The 16,832-nt window shown below is 52.3% G+C and overlaps 1 protein-coding gene across 6 annotated transcripts in view; it reads right to left on the reverse strand.

The window, feature by feature from the left end:
- BCOR (BCL6 corepressor) overlaps positions 1-16,832 on the reverse strand; it is a 148,909-nt gene that overhangs the window by 76,581 nt on the left and 55,496 nt on the right. For 5 of the 6 annotated variants that reach the window (XM_060234124.1, XM_060234126.1, XM_060234125.1 and 2 more), the window contains exon 1: positions 6,520-6,665. The exons of the other annotated variant lie outside the window; for it this stretch is intronic. The gene's annotated coding sequence lies outside the window, so the exon portion shown is untranslated. Of the gene's footprint in view, positions 1-6,519; positions 6,666-16,832 lie in introns of those variants that run through there. 6 annotated transcript variants of the gene reach the window in all.

A 16,832-nucleotide genomic window follows, 5' to 3' on the forward strand; every position in this document is an offset into this window, starting at 1 on the left:
AAACATTCATTAACTTCAGCCTGGAAAGATCGCCCCAGCAGCTTGCTAAAGGTTCAGGGCTCGACAGCTGAACAGAGCTGAGGAATAGAGAGGTCGATCCAACGTAATTCTCGCTTATCAGCCTTGCTCGGGGAAAGGACACAAGGATTAAACGCAGCCAGCGCCGCTCACGGATGTGGGAACTCCCCCTGTCTGCAAACTAGGCCTCCGCTCCTCTCTTAGCGCCAGGGCTCTCTCGCTCATCCGCCTCCCTGCCCCCACCCCGCGCCGATGTAGCAAAACGAGGTTAGTCTGGCTCTCTGGAAAGAATCTGCTTGATCTATTTAAGTGGCTAGATTGCTGGGGGAGAGGGAGAGAAGAGCCCCACTCCTCCTTGCCTTCTTCCACCAGCGCTTATTTTTAACAATCGAGCCCAGCGTGCGAAAGCGCCACAGGCTCTGCTGACTATCTTGTGCCTGGCTGTTTGTGAGACCTGCTTGGAAATGGAAGGCTAAACATGTGACCTGGTGAGTGATCCCCTGTACAAAGGAAGCCACCGGTTACTACAGAGCAGGAACAGCACACCAAGGGCCCGATCCTACCGGACCTCCAGGTCTAAACCTATTTTCCCTGACAGTCAACGCCCTCTACTGCGAAGCCAAGCCAGGCCTCGGTTTCCAAAGATAGTATGAATTCTGTAAAAGATGTCCTCTTCAGCACATTCGAAGCTTCAGCTGAGGGGAAGTATTTAACATAGAAGCTGATTTGGAACCCCAACTATTAAAAACCCTTTGTGTAAGAAAACTTCCAAGGGAAACCTCTGACTGGCAAGGTATAGCTAGACATGGAAAGCTTCCCTTTTGACCTCTCAGTTCATCCAGGAACTTCTGAAGTGGCCTTGAACAAACAAGCCACTCTTTCTATCCAGACACCATCTACAATATCAGGACAATGACACTGATAAAAGACCTTCAAGGGCTGAGAATATTGGGGGGGAGGGGAATATTGGGGGAGCTCTTTGGACACTTCACCGTTTTATATGAATGCTAGCTCTCAATTAAAGCTGCAACCCGATGCCCTCTGAACCAGGTGGGACCTATCCTTTTGTTTGCGTATTTAGGACTGAACAATATGTACCTGAAGCATTAAAATCATGAGCGTGGTTGTAGTGCTTTCCAAGGCTTAAAACTTCTCATACTTCCCTTTGTTATCATTTCTTACCACAACTGCAAGGTAGAGAGTTATTATGATCCCCATGATCCCCATACTGCAAGACCCAGAGATAATGGCTTCCTTGAGACCACCTAACATGTTCTTGGCAGATATGACATCACCAGTTCCTCATACTCCCAGCCACCCAGATATAGCATCATCTTTCACTGTGAAAGAGTTTACATTGCCAAATCATTTATTTTTTGACTTTCCATCTCATCCTTCTTCCCACAAGGTCAGGGCTGAACATTGCCTCATTTCATCCCGGTAATAACTCTGTGAGGCTGCCGAGTGCAGTGCCTTGGACAACTTGGAAAAATCATGACTTCAGTGAGAATTGAACTTAAACTTACTAAGTCCTCTCTCAAGAATTTAGCTACTGGTCACAGGCCTGAATGAGCCCAGTCTTTTTTCCTCTTTCCCTGTATTTGCAGCTGGAGTTATTTGAGTCACTTAGCAGAAAGGGGGGTTCCTTGGCCTTAGAAGTGGGCTTTTGCAAGATAAACATCTGGCTAAAATACCTCTGGGAAGCCTTTCATCACCTCCAACTTCCAGCTTATGAACAGAGGGAGAAAGCATGGAACAACCGCAACAAGGGTTATTTATCGGAAGCAAAGAAAGATCTCGAAGGAATCCCAGCCGCGGTCCCTGCCCCATAACTCCTACAATTAAACCAATGGGTCCGATCAGCTAACCACCATGGCACTGGTATAGACAAGAGTAAGCCAGACACTGTGCAGAGCACAGAAACCAATCCATCCAACTAGCATGGCAAAAGGTGAAACGAAGGAAGACAGACGCCTGGCATTACTTAGTTCTAACTAACACGGCACCGGGTCACTTGCAACAGCTTAATGGGCCTAGTTCCTCGGTTCTTTTAGCAGAAAACTTCCACAAAACTTCAACTACTGAACTCAAAGGATTTAAGCCATCCGTTTATCGCGCCCATGGGCTAGCTCCCCCCCCGGAGATCTGCACTACCGTTTATAACCTTAAAGGCCTGCGATCCACGAACCACTTAAATTGCATTCCTGAGGGGAAGTCATTTAAAATCGGCGAGGGCGCTTAACCGGTTTAAGTACAAGTATGCAAAATGCAACCGCAGGTACTAAGGCTTGATTAGATGATCGGCTCCCCCCCCCCCCAACCTTTCCTTCCCTCTCTCTTTCTTTTAGGTGTATATATTTAGCCAGGAGATACCCAGAGGGTTTTCAAAAGACTCCGAGTTCCCTCCTCCCACAATCATGCACCAAACACGTTCAAGAACTGCTTGCAGCAGGGGAGCAACCAAGACTCTCATCTGCGTGGTTGATTACAGCCCTAAAACGGACGACATGTAATTTCAGTTCTCGCTCCACATCTTGGGCTTGATTTCCAGGGGCCCACTTATCCGAGGGAGGGAGGGAGGAGAGGAGACGCCGGAGGCTTTATTTGTCCTCGTCCCTATTAGCTATGCAGCCAATCTATCATTTCCGGCGGTGCTTCCATCTAATTACCGATGTATTTAGATGTGACGTGCAAAGAACTGCCGAGCTGCCTGCCTAGCGCTGCGTGGACGCCTCATCGGGAACCTTTCCAGCGAGGGTTTGAGTGCCCTGAGCCGAAGCTCCAGACAAAGAGGGAAGAGTTGAGGTGCGCTGCGGGCAAATCTGACGCAAATCGGCTTTCCGGGGTGGGGGGAGGAGGGATCAGGAGCCTCCGGGCTGGGCCAGCGGAGACGTCTTTTCTACCGAGAACCGCTCTGCTTTACCCTCCCCCCCAATCCCTTTGTAAAGAAAGGAAACCCTAAACACCCGCGCAATCGCAAAGCAAGAACCACTGTTTGCCCTCCGAGGCTTCTGTCAAGTCTAATGTGCCTCAAGGCACCCGTAGGTAAGTTTGCCTGTCTTTCCTAGAGTGTATGAAACAAATCTAGGCGAGGCTCGCCCCAGCCCCGCGGTATGAAACAAAGTCAGCTTCATTCTTCCCTCCACACGGTTAGGTACCCCCTCCCGCCTCGCTTAAGAAAGCGAATGTTTGATTCCGCTCTGGGGGCGGTTTTGGCCAGAGTGGCTCCGAATTCTCTACTCTGGCTTTGTCCTTGTGCGCCGTCCCTCCCCCTCCCTCCTTCCCTTCCCCCGTCTGGGGAGGAGAGCGCTCTGTGGTTCTCCAGCTAGGACGCACCCCGCGCACACACACACACACACACACACGCCTGGCTGGCTGGCCTTGTGCTTCGCTATGCTTGACTGGCTCTGCACCAACAGGACACCGGGTTAAGCGCGCTCAGAGGAGTTCCCAAAGAAGAGGAAAGTTCTGGGAACGGAAGAATCTGGCACTCGCCTCGGAAAGGAGGTTCCTGATTGTGGGAAACTGCCCTCCACGGCGCTCATAGATCTCTGGAGTGCCGAGCCCGACTGATCGCGCACCTCAAAGCCTTCCGATGTGCTGGCTGGTGGTCGATTGATTCCCTCCCTTATGCAGCATTTAGGTTTCTGTCCCATGAAGGGTTAACAACACACATTCACATGCACCGAATCTTGCGGTGACCTTTTCCTCTGCGTCTCCCCCACTCTGCTTTTCAGGCTCCGGTTCTCTCGCTCAGAGGGAGCCTGAACGGCTGTCTAGACCGATCTATCATAGGTCGGCAAACAATAAGGGGGGGGGGAGCCCCTTCCCTTTTCCCTTTACTGCGGCACCTCACCTTCGAAATCACCAAGAGGATAAAGGAAAGACAGTCCCGGACACCGGCAGCCACCGGGTATGCGGAGCCCCCCGAAACAGCCCACCTTCATGCCTGACAAATGGGATCGTATCTGTTCTCCTTTGGAGCACGCCGGAGACGCACAACACGTCCCATGTTCCACAGCTGCACTGGGAGAAGGCCCGGACTGCAAGGATAGGGGAAACCAGACACGAAGCTCCTCAAAGGCTGGAAAACTTAATCACAGCCTAAGGAAGGAGGGGGGGTCGACCCATAGATTCGTTCTGCCTCCTACTAAACTCTGATTCCAACTGACCCTGCCTGTCCGCAAAGTCCTTCCCGGTACGCGAGCTGGAGGACCAGTTCCGCAGAAGGCCGGAGAAGAGCTAATGGGGTTGTGCGACTCATTGATCCAGAGGATACTTTCTAATTAACTCCCAGTCACCTATTTGCCACAGCAATTCAAAGAGCGTTACTGTGACTAAACTGAAAGCCCAGGTTTGGGCTTTGCTTAGGTATTTGTTCTGCTATCTCACTCACCCTAAAGCCATTTGAGGTCGCCATGTCACAAGGAGGCAAAATCTTCCCATTTAAACTCAGGCATATACCACAAGGGTGGGGTGGGGTGGTAGGAGCAGAGGGGAGGGGGAAGGAAGCCCTGGTTGAGTACAGTCCTGCTGGCCTACTTTACAGGAGAACAGTCCGACTAGCTTCATTGGAGTGACTATAGTGTAAACGACTGAGTAACCCCTGGGTCCTGTGGTGGAGGCACTCTGTTGCGTAGGAAGCCCACGTTTCGGAGCCTGAGCTAGGTGAGGAAGAGGGACCGCCAAGTCGACGCTACAGCCTGGCGCGGGGCTCCACCATTAGCAGGACGCAAAGGCCTGGCGCGGGAGGAAAAGGCGATCCGTTTGACATAGTTGGACTTAAACGCCCGAAGACTACTGGCCTGGGCAGTCAGCCCGGCCTGCGAAACTCCAGCAGGGCTCCGGCAAGAACGCTACGCTTCCCCCCACCTAATGGGGGAGGGGAGAAGTGGGGCTTCTTATCTTTGTGGGCAGATAGTCTTGGCGGGGCGGGGCTGGGGCGCCCTTTGGCCGGGGCCTGCTCCACAGGGAGCTTGACAGAGCCAGGCTGTGGGCCCCTGCCGAGCGCAGACCGCCCTTTTGTCGGGTCTCCTTTGAATATGAAACAAACGCGAAGCTGCGGGCTACGTCGAAACAGATGGAAAGCCGAGGAGGGAATCCTTAGGGGAAATTAATGCGGAAACAAGCTCCGAGGCGATTGCCATTAAAACACAAGCGCGCATTTTGTCACAGTTTTACTACGGTGGTGGGGGGGGTCCGGCTCTTCTCCCCACTCCCCCTTCCACACACACAAGCTTTTGCGAACCCGGGAGGCCACCAGCGGCCATGAAAGCCGAAGCCTGGCCAAGGAAAGCTCACCCCGGACTCAGCTTCCCGAGGAGCAAACAAGCTACATGCCCCAGATGCCGCGCTCCAACAACCCCGGAGTTGGCTAGAGCTTTCGCGGTTAGCCTGCTCGCGGGCCCCTCCGCTATCCGGTCTTGGGAGGTAAGTTCCCGACCTCCACAGGACCAAAAGGAAGGTGCAAAGGACGCGTGAAATTCTTGGCTGCCACGCTGGACCCCACATTAAAGTCTTTGAACTGGAACCACCGGCCCCAGAACATTGTCTCTCCTTCCCCCAACCCATTTCCTCCCTTCCCCCCCCCCCTCGAGTCCTCTAGCAGCTGCCTCCAAACAACCGGGGAGAAAACCTCCCACCGCCTCCGCAGTCCCTTTCAAAAGAACGACTCTAAAAACCGAGACACACACACCAAAGCCTTTTACCTCGATCACGTTGTCTGTCTCTCCGCGGTTTGCATCGCAGCCCCACTGCCCGGTGGGCCAAAGGGGCGAGCCAAAAGCTCTCCAGAAACACTCCCTCTGGCCTCTACCAGCCGTGTGCTTTTCCCCTCCACCCACTCTCCCCTTTCCCCTTGGGAGCCGTGAAGTGGCGGCTGCCAGAGGTGGGGCTTTTATAGCCCTTTCCAAATCGGAAAGATAAAAGAGAGAGCGAGAGAGACGCCCGGAACGCTCCCCCCTCCCTTCCTGCCCGAGCAGACAGAGCGCAACCGGCACCTTCTCCTGGTTTCCTCTCCCCGTCGTCGTCTCCCGACCCCTCCGTTCCGCCCCGCCATCCAGTTTCACGACCCAAGAGCCTCCAAACTTCCAGCCTGCCCCAGCAGCACCCCCGCCCCTGAGGCGCCCCCCCTCCCCCGGGCGGTGACCGCGGCGCTTGCTAACCTCTCCCTTGCCTCCATTCTACCCCGATCGTTTCAGGTTGAGAGACATTCTGGCAAGGATCCCAAGCGAGGAGAGGCCGCCGGCTGGGACAAGGCGATACAGTTGGCAAAGCTGAATCTAAATCCCTGCCGCCCCCGCTACTCCCCCCGCCCAGGAAGCCCGGTGCGGGGGGGGGGATAGAGAATATCCTGTCCCCGCCAAAAAGGGGGGGAAGTCGTCTACGGCCCTTCAGGGTACCCCCCCTTCGCCCCACACACGCCCTCCCCGCGCACTTTTTGCTCTTCGCCCAGCGCTGCCTTTCCGTGCAGAGAGAGAAGTTGGAGGGAAGAGGACTGACCTGACTTTCCGCTCCAGCGAAGCCGCCGCAGATACCCCGCCCGGCGCTGCTGTCGAAAGTCCCTTTTCAGGCCAGTGGCGGCGGGGGAGAAAAGTTTGCCGATCTGGGAGCCCGAGGGCGGCGGCCGCCCCGGCGCAGACAGACCCACCGGCCGCCCCAGCAGCGCCGCGCTCAGCCTCCGGGGCACTCAGCGCCCCGCCACGCTCCCTCCGGTTGCCCGCCGGCTCGCCTTTGGCAGCGCCATGTTGCCGCCGAGGCTGCTTGGGGCTCCTGGCGGCAGCGCCTCCATGCTCCTTTCCTCCGAGAGTCCTGTGCCCTGGCGGCGGCTCCGCGCTTGTGTGTGTGGCGGGGCTGGCACTGGGGATTTAATCCGCCGGGAAAGCCGCTCTTCCTCACCTTGCCGCTGGGAGCCCGAGCTCCGTCTGCCTCACGCCGCTTGCTCCCCCCCCCGCCTCCTCCTCCTCCGCCCCGCCCTCTTCACTCCCCCCGCCCTCCCGGCGGGCTCGCCACTCCGGGAGCCGCCTCCTCCTCCTCCGCCGGCACAAGCGGGCAGGCGGCGGGGAAGCTGCGGCCACTCCGCTGCGAGCGCCCTCCGAGCCAGGCTGCCCTGCCGTGCGCTTCCCTCGCTCGCTGGCTGGCTGGCTGCCTCGTCCGGGGGGTTGCTTTGGTTTCTTTTTTTTCCCCTTCCGGACGCCGACTCTCCTTAATTGATTCTCTTCCCCCAGTCCAATGTTCGCCTGCTCTCAGGCGGACTGAGCTCGTCCAAGCAACCCCCCCCCCCTTCCCACTCTCCCAGCCTCGCCCTGCCCTGCCCTGCCCTGCCCTGCCCGAGGGCGTCCTGGGTAGACGCCGCTCTCCCTTTGAGCAGGCGAGGTGGGGAAGGAAAGCCGCCCTCCCCCCCTCCGCCGCCAGACTCCCTGCTCGCTCCTACCCAGAAGGCCAGTGGAGAACCGCAATTACCATAAAGCTCCTCTCCCTTCGCTTCGCCAAGCTGTCAAAGCCCGGGCAGCAGGCGCAGTCAGACACTGGCGGCGCGAGACCGCCTCGGTCGCCCGCTCGCCTCCCCCCCCCCCCCCTTGCCCACAGCCTCCTGGCTCGTGCTCCCCCCCCCCCCAGCAAAGCGCCGGCTCTTCGTCACCTCCAGATTGGTTTTCCTGCCTCCCGCCCTCGCGCCCCCCCACGCCTCTCGCAGGAGCACCTTCCTTCTCACTCGCAACCCCCTTCACCTCCTCAGGCCTCAAGGGGAGCGTTCCTTCCGGGGGGGGGAGTCCCGTCTCCCCACCGTGAACGCCATCCTGTTCTCTGATGGTGCTGGAGAACTAACGCCGTGCCCATTGTACTCCCCTCCCCGCACTTGAGGTGAGGGAATTCACAACTGTTCACCCCCTCCCCCCCTATCGTCGTCTCCCTCTAGTCGACTCTCCCTGAAACCCACCCGCGTTTGTTTCTTTGTTCCCCTCCCCCGCCCCCCCCCAACGCGTTCCATTGTCAAGCACTGATTGCCCAGTAGAGGTGCCTCAGCCGGCCTCGGTACTCTCCCGCCTTCTCCCGGGGGAAAGGCCTCCCAGGCCCCCGCCCTTTTCGCACGCAACTGCGGGATGTCTCGACCTGCACGTTGTCTCCTTCCAAGTCAGCTGTTTGCCTTGATCGGTCCTTGCCAGAAACGTTCAGCCCGTCCTTTTCCTCATACCGGGTCTTTCTCCCCCCCCCCCCCTTCTCCTCAACACCCACAGCTCTCCATTCATATCCTTGGTTTTGCGCGTCCTTGCTTCTCCCCTCCCCCCCCCTTCCATATCGCCGGGAGAGTTTTTTCTTTCCCCTCCTCCCCCCCCCCCCCCAGTCTGTTGTGGAAACATTCTTTTCCCCACAGAGACTTTCCGGAGTGGCAAGAATTTCCCTGCACTTGATTCTTCAAGCCAGAGCTCACTGCACACGGGTGGTTGGTTTTTGTTGATTTTGTGCGGCTTGGGCGGGGAGGGGGGCGGGAGGCGTGCTGCGCTCAGCCAGCCCTCGGCACTACGAGCTCTCGGCACTTTCTGGCCACCTCTCTGAACCGCGCCAGCGCCAGGATTGTCTTGATCTCGGCGCCTCTACTTACTTTGGTGGCGCTACTTTTGACCCGGCAAGACAGCTGGTAAATGGCGCGTTCACAGCTCCCATCTTGACTGAAAATCCAGCTCTTCCTTTCGCAGAGCCTGATGCTTAGGGCTTCTTCGTCAAGCGCTGGAGTTGGCCGCACAGGCAGGATCCAAGGCTAACCCGCTACTACTTGATGAAGGGTGTGTTTGCGCGCTCCGTCAGGGGCCACTTCTCATGAGAGCTGCATGTCCCTACCGCCGTTCTACACATAAGAATCCGCCAATGATCTCTGGCTAGCTCTCTGATTCCTACTCCTTACTCTAGCAAGTAACTACCTCAGCTTATCTGATAGGACCATGAGTCCTAAAGATGCTTCCCAAGAAGACCCGCTCAGGCCACTGCGACCCACTGAAAGGCTTCTGATTTCAGGCTTCAAGAAAAGAGTGGGGGAGGGGAACGTAAGCCAGCCCGGTGGATATTAATAGACTTTTATTGTCACCGACCTCAGCAGGATTCGCTCTGCTTCTGATACTTGCTCCAGTCCTTAAACCATTCCTGTGTGTTTGCACGCTGTTTACACCTAGGCAAGAATCCTAAAATATGGAGATACCATGTGACCAGCTATTTCAAAGCAGTAGAACTTCAACAAAGCAAACCTATTGTGAGCAAAGTCCAGGAATCTGTGGGAGACAAGGGAAAATATTTAAACACTTAGCAATATTTTTCTTGATTTAAAAAAATGCTTTAAAAATGCAATTAAAAATGATTTTAAAAAAACACATGAGAACAACTCCTCAGTTTCCTTTACGTATTTGAATGCCTTGCATTTTAAGCTGGAAAGTAAAAACTCCCTAGTAAGATTTTCTCTCCAAATGCATTTTAAGCTGGAAAGTAAAAACTCCCTAGTAAGATTTTCTCTCCAAATGCAAATTCGAGTTATTATAAATGAATTAACTCACAGATTGTATTGAAACATTTCTGACCACAGACAGAATACGCTGTTGAACATTACTTTTCTTCTATACCTACTGGAGGATGGGGATGGGAGAAGAAATACTCTTCTCTTTCAAAGCAGAAGTGAAAGATATCTGCCATTTGTAACCCGAAACTCTGGGTACACAAGCTTTTCAGCTTTTTAAAAATAGCTGACAGCAGTGACAAAAAACCATCTATTTCCCAAGCAGTAAATAGTGTGTGTGCGGGGAGGGGTGGGGGTGGCGTTTCAGACAAGATGTGTGCGTTAGAAATTCTTTGGAAAGGTTTTCCTCAGAGCTGTGACTGCAAGAGGAGTTTAAAATCCGATATTGGGGTGTGGCCGCCGTATATTGTTCCTAGTTTATGAGGTATGCATCTGAAAACTATCACACATGTTTTTTCAATCTCCGGTAACGAGCACAAGGACACCTGGCCTATTACGTTGTAAAGCTATTTTTTATAAAGACATTTTAGAGCAAGACATTAAAAGTTATTAGAGCACACGTGAGGTATAGACGCGCGGCTTGGGGGGGGGGGGAAGGCCCCTGGTAGATATTTCCTTCACCCCATAGCCCCCATCTCCACCACCCAAAAAAAAGGGGGGGGGCGTCTCTCGTTGAAACTTCCTGGTTTTACTTTGGCTTCCTTTGCAGAGTGAGAAAAGTCAATTGTGTGCTAGTAGAACAGATTAATTCTGCGTGTAAAAGTTCTGAATTTATCTTTGCAGAGCTCCCTGAAGAACCGTTTAATAGTGCTTATAGAAACCCCATTCTAAGCATTCCTGTGAGAAAGCCAAAGCTCAGTTAAGATCTTGAGCCTGATAGCGGGTCACATTGGGTCACAGAACTCAGATACAAGGGTCTTTGGTTTCATAGAAGTCATTGCCCAACTTGTTTATTAATCGAGCTGCGTGTGTATGACTGGCATGCTTTAAAATTCAGGGCTCCCAAGTACTTCATCGGAAAACTGCAAGTTCTTAGCGGAGACACTGGTATTGGAAACCCAGATTTTTGGCTTGGCTTTTACTTTATTTTTTTCCCCTCCGCACCAGGATTCCCAGCGAACGCACAACTGCGGCCTCCCATAGCTCTCCGACCCTCTAGCTGTGTTTTGCTAAACAGAATCACTGAGGGAGGCTCCGCCAAAGGATCCAGTCGCAATCACCAGGCCTTCTTCTCTCCGCCCCCCGCCCCTGTCTCCTCGGGGAGCTGACCCAGAGGTCAGGCCCTTGTGCGCTGCACTCGGGAAGGAGAGGATCTGAGAGCGAGCGGAGGCAGCGAGCCATAGATCGGCGCTTCGGAGGGTGTTTATCAAAAGCTACGAAGGGGGAGATTCACGCCAGCAACTGCTGCGGAGACGCTGAGCGTTTAACAACCTCCTGAAGACACAGCAGCTCTTAACAACTGGCCGGAAGGCCCGGGGAGGGGGGATGGGTAAGCCTCCGCCGCCTGCCTTTTGCCTCGTTCCTTCTCCTGGCTGGCAAGACGAGGGATTCACACGGCAGCGGCCCTTAATTTTTGAACTCCACGTGGTTACCCGCTGGCCCCTTTTCCAGGCGGCGATGCCTCCTGCCTGGCTGAGCAGCAGGCTGGGCGCGCAGCAAGGCACGTAATCAATCAAGAAAGCCTCGACGCAATGGAGGCCCTGGGCCTGATCAACCTCCATCCGTGACTCAGTCCTTTTCTCCTTCCTAAGGGTGTCGCCAGGATTAAATTCATTAGCGCTCTGCTCGGATACGATGGCGCACAGCAGTGAGGAGAAAGCCTATAAATAACCCAACGCTATCCTGAGCTCTGAATGGCTTGAGTGTGCCTTAAATCAAGCCGTTGCCGCTGCTTCCAGGGAGCCTGGTTTAATGGGGAGTGTAGAAATCTGAATAACAAAACAAGGCCACCTTGGCTTGGCCTTATACTGAAGGCCTGACTACTCTTGCACGCCTGATTTCACAATGGGGAAAACAAAAGACAGCAAAATGAAGGAGTTGTTTTAATACACCTTGCCGAGAGATGCGTGGAAAATTGCTGTTAGAATTCAATACCTTTTTTTCTAGACCAGAGTCTAGGACTTGCTTTTGGTTGGTGGAATAACGCCTGGCCTTTGCTACAGTGTGATCAAAAACCTCCTTTATGGCTTACAGAAACCTCCTTTATGGCGCTGCAGCACCGGCATCTGAGAACAGTTCACCCAGCTGGACTTGCCAAGTTTTAGCAAGAATCACGTTCCATTTTAGAAAGCCACACTTGGGCTGAAAGCCTAAACAAATTTACATGGAAGTAGGTCCAACTGAGACCAAGGGGACTTAGTTCTGAGCAAACAGGTTAGGATTGCGTGGAACTCTTTAAACTATTACTAGTTGCAGACGTTGGTTTTCTACTCTGGCACAAACGCTGTGGTGCAGTTACTAGACAGGACAGAACGTGTTCCAGATTTTGTCAGGCGTGTGACATTTGGCCTGGCGATAACTGAAAGAAAGCCTCACTTGCTGCTTTTAGAGGGTCAAAGAAAAAAAATCTAATTTGTCCCATTTCTGCCCTGGTGTTTGCTTTTTATAAGATATACAGTTAATTATCCCTGTGACACACAAGCATATAATTTGTAGAATTTACTATTCTCCATGATGGGCCCAAACAAGATTTGGATTCATTTGTATTAACCACCGCTCCCTAGCTTTGTACTGCCAATCACTGGGATTGGAATCCCTGCCTCAGAGGCAGGTTATGTTTTAGCAAGGAAAGCAAAGAGCCTTGTTATTCTGTGGGCTAGAGGATGCTAAGGAGCTGTCGGCATGTACTGATTCATCAACATATTTCCTGCTTTCTTCTGGGCCCTGTTCAATTAAGTAATGTGACGATATTCCAGAGTTCTCTTCAGCTGCTTCCTAGAGAGGAAGTAGTTGTTTTCTGTTTGGAAGACAGACCCAGTCTCACAAAGAGTGGAGATGGTGCCAATGAACACACAGATATGAAGCAGACTTGCTTCCCATATATCCTAGGCCAAGATGGCAAATCTGTCCCAACTACGCTGCTTCTGAAAGCAAAAGAAGACTCACGTGATGTGAAGTTCTCAACTGCCCCATCATTGCCTGATGAAAGATTATCAGCATAGAGAAACATTATATCAGAACAGGGTGGGCTAAATCTCTTCTGGTGGTTCTGGGTGGAGGGGAATTTTTTTGTGAGAGGAGCATTCAGAGGTTCCCCATTGGGATTTGAAGCCCTCCAGTCCAGATACAGATTTCATCACTTCCTGCCCTTTGTGAGATTTAAAATGTATTAACAACTAAGGGTTGTTCTGGTGGACATCATCATAAACTTGTGTTGAAACATCAGGGTGCTACATTTTAGTAAAGGTAAAGGTAGTCCCCTGTACAAGCACCAGTCATTTTCGACTCTGGGGTGACGCTGCTTTCACAAAGTTTTCACGGCAGACTTTTTACGGAGTGGTTTGCCATTGCCTTCCCCAGTCATCTACACTTTCCCCCCAGCAAGCTGGGTACTCATTTGACCGACCTCGGAAGGATGGAAGGCTGAGTCAACCTGGAGCCGGCTACCTGAACCAAGACTGAAATATCAGTCCCATGAACACTGGTGGTATAGCATTATGCTCTACAGTGTTAACAACATTAACAAAAATGCCCCCCCCCCAAAAAAACTATATCTTGCAGGGGGAAAGTTCTATTTAATTCCACGAGATTGTCTCTCCAGCCAAGGACAACTTGACTTTGGGCTCTCCAGAAGTAATCTAATGCTCATACTATGGCATTCACACCTTTGCTTATGACATACAGAACTGCATGCAAAACTAGATTATGATGTGTCCAGCGGGATGCATCTTATTTGAAGAATGGGCCCTCTTTCTTGGTAAATCTGCCTGAAGAAGAGTTATTTGCATTGGGGAAACTCCTCTGTTAAACCAATTAGTCCTAAAACTGTGCCCGTTAATATTTCTCTTCTTCAGATTCAGTCAAGTAACACGTTTAATGTTCCTCGAGGAACAAAGTTTTATCCAACTCTATGGGAAATAATAAGTTGATTGCTGAATCAACTGCCACTCATAGTGCCTGTTTACAACTCCGCCATGTTGATTTTTTGTAAACAGGACTTAGAAATCTGAGGATTGTATTAAGGGTACTCGCTTAGAGTCACACTTTTCAGAAGAGCAGACAACTCCTACTGCTGCCTGCCATTTCTGGGGTGTAGCAGGAGAAGGGAAGCCAGTGACATGATGGGGGGACACATTAGTATGGTGCTACTCTGACAACTAATGACCAGTCGCTGGTGACAAGCTCTGAAAGTCTGTCCACTTCTGCTCGCTTGAAGATGCAGCTGCGAAGCAGGGCCCTGCAGGCGAGAAGAGCTGGGGGGGTGGGGGCAGGGAAGAGCTGGTTTAGGGAGGATAAAGAGGGGATCTCTGCCATGTCACATTCTCACACGTTGGCCTTGCTTCTTTCCCCCCCGCCCCCACTGTTCAAGACTCTATGACTGCAACAGCACCAACAAAATCCAATACCTACTAAAAACACATCCACCCACCCCAAACCGAACATTGGGCCTCTTAGAAGCAGAGCTATTAAACTTCTATATCGCTGACTCAGGCAATCTAATTGAAATCGCGCAGTTATCTCAGTTTTATAAGGGTACCATTGGAATCAGAGCGATCCTTACGATATTTAACTGTAAAGTAAATCGCACCAAGCCCAATGAAACTTGCTTCCTACCAAGATTTTCTTGCATTGCACCCGGGATTTGCCTTCCGGATGAACAAACCAGCCCATGATTCATCATCCTTTTTTTCTCGCTGTAGGTTCTTTGCTAGTTTCAAATGGCGACTCTTGTGGTACCAGTTAATACATTACATTTGGAGGAAAGCAAATTCAGGAATCAAACTCTACTCCAATCTTCCTCCTAAAGGTCAGGGGTCTCTCAAGCCATTGATTCCAAGGAGCGTTTCTTTGTGTAGTAGTAAACAGGATCTGGCTTGCACCAGAGTCCAACAGAGTATGTATGATCTGTTCTCAGCGTTATCTCTCGGCTTGGCTTCGCGAACGAAGATTTAAGAAGGGTGCAATAGTCCACGTTTGCTGCAGGCTCGCTGGTGGCTGACAAGACCAATGTGGGACAGGCAGGTCCGGCCACAGCGGCTGCAGGGAAAAGTCTGATTTAGGGTTGGTCCTGTAGCAGTGCGATTCTTCCTCAATCTCCTTTTGTCCTCAAGACCAGCTATGTGTGTGTTCTCAAAGGAAGAGACAGCCTGGTGGATGGTGTGCCTCCATGCTTTGCGATCTGAGGCTAGGTCAGACCACTGGTGATGGTTGATGTGACAGGTGCTAAGGGATTTCTTCAAGGAGTCCTTGTACCTCTTCTTTGGTGCCCCTCTATTTCGATGGCCGGTGGAGAGTTCGCCATACAGGGCAATCTTGGGAAGGCGGTGGTTTTCCATCCTAGAAATATGCCCTGCCCAGCGCAGCTGCGTCTTCAACAGCAGTGCCTCGATGCTGGTAACCTCTGCCTGCTTGAGGACTTCAGTGTTGGTCACAAAGTCACTCCAGTGCAAGTTGAGGATGGTGCGAAGGCAGCGCTGATGAAAGCGCTCAAGGAGTCGCAGGTGATGACGGTATAAAACCCACGATTCGGAGCCATAGATGAGGGTTGTCATCACAACCGCTTTGTAAACATTGATCTTTGTGCCTTTTTTCAGATGCTTGTTGCTCCACACTCTTTTGTGCAGTCAGCGTTATAAGCAACATGCAAGTAACGGCCTCTGCCACCGAACTCTTGCAGAGCCTCTTTTCTTCATCGTGGATGACTAACCACAACCAGTCCTTGCCGTTCTGTTCCCTGGAATTAGGGACAAGGTTTCCCAGTCCGCGGATGCTACCTTCAAGCACGCAGGAGGACAGCACCGTTACAAATCCCCTTAGAAACAGAACGGAGGTTAATCTGGGAACCACTGCAATAGGCAAGCCCGCTGCAGGTATGGAGGACACCCTCCACAAGGCTTACGGTTCCACCTGGTTGAATGTCACTTCTCAAACAGACCCTGCAACTAGCAAATTAGTATGTCGTGGAGTAAACTCTAGGCGCTAACGACCAGTTGTTTGGGTTCAGGGTTTGGTTTTGTTTCAGTATGGAAGAACATAAAGTGGTGTGAGTACTTACCAGAATTTTGAAGTGATGCGTCGCAGGCCGGTATTCACGATCTCAGTGGGAATTAGGCCTCACACTCAGCCAGCCAGAGTCCCCCCAGAGGCTTCCCAGCTCGAACAACAGATAAGGATGAGCGCCGTTTGGTTCCAAAGGGTTTCTTTCCGCCGCCCCGGCTTTTGTTTTAATTACTGGTTGCAGGCGATGAATCATTCTCTGCCACCTTCTTTCTGCTTTGAAGGGGAGAGAGGAAAACTTTTCCTTGGCCTGCCCCAATCTGCAGTTAGTTCTTTGGAGGAAGCGCGGTGGCTGTTTTGAGACCACCACGGGCTGCCCTTTGAACAATAAAGGCAGCAGAAACGATCGGGGTGAAAAGACAGCTCCAGAGAGCTTGTGGCCAGCCTGTATTAACAACTGGATTTCCCGTTCAGGCTGCAGAGCTCAGGCGGCAACTGCAAGTTTTCTGGCCTGCCCCAGCACGAAGGAAATGACAACGCGGGCTGTTAGAACAAGGCTGGAGAGGGAGAGGCTGGGCCCAAGGGGGCGTAGGGGGAGTCCTTCCCTTTTTCCTTTAGAACAGGGTTTTCCAAACTTTTATTTCCCATGGCCCGGTTATTTTTACACTTCTCCTTTGTGGCCCACTAATATTCCGGGGTGGAGCCAGGAGACTTTGGGGGTAGAGCTGGGAGACAGGAATTATGTCATTCCCTGTAGTGTCACTTTCAGGTCAAGGGCCAAGTGATGGGGCACACTGAACCAAAACTCCACCTTTTCCTGTGATGTCACTTCCAGGGCACTCCCCCAAACTTGCCTCTTCTTAAGTAACTTCATTTTCAGAAAAATCTCTCTGAAACTCATGCTGAGCCAAAATGGAGGTGGAAAGTGGGCAGTCTGCAACTTTTTCATACATTCCCAGGATTCTCTCTTTCCACCCCCACACCTGCATGCACCTATCTATTTGTGTGTTCTTCTCCAGCTTGCAAGCACTCCTAAAGCCCCCGTTCAATTGCCTGCACCACCTACACACCCCTTCCTTAACAGCACTGGCCAGTATATGCAGTTGGGAGTGCTGTTGCCATTGCTGTCAGGAATGCCAGCACAAGCTACAGCCAAGCT

This window comes from Heteronotia binoei, chromosome 3 (genome assembly GCF_032191835.1).
Source record: "Heteronotia binoei isolate CCM8104 ecotype False Entrance Well chromosome 3, APGP_CSIRO_Hbin_v1, whole genome shotgun sequence".
Classification (NCBI taxonomy): domain Eukaryota; kingdom Metazoa; phylum Chordata; class Lepidosauria; order Squamata; family Gekkonidae; genus Heteronotia; species Heteronotia binoei.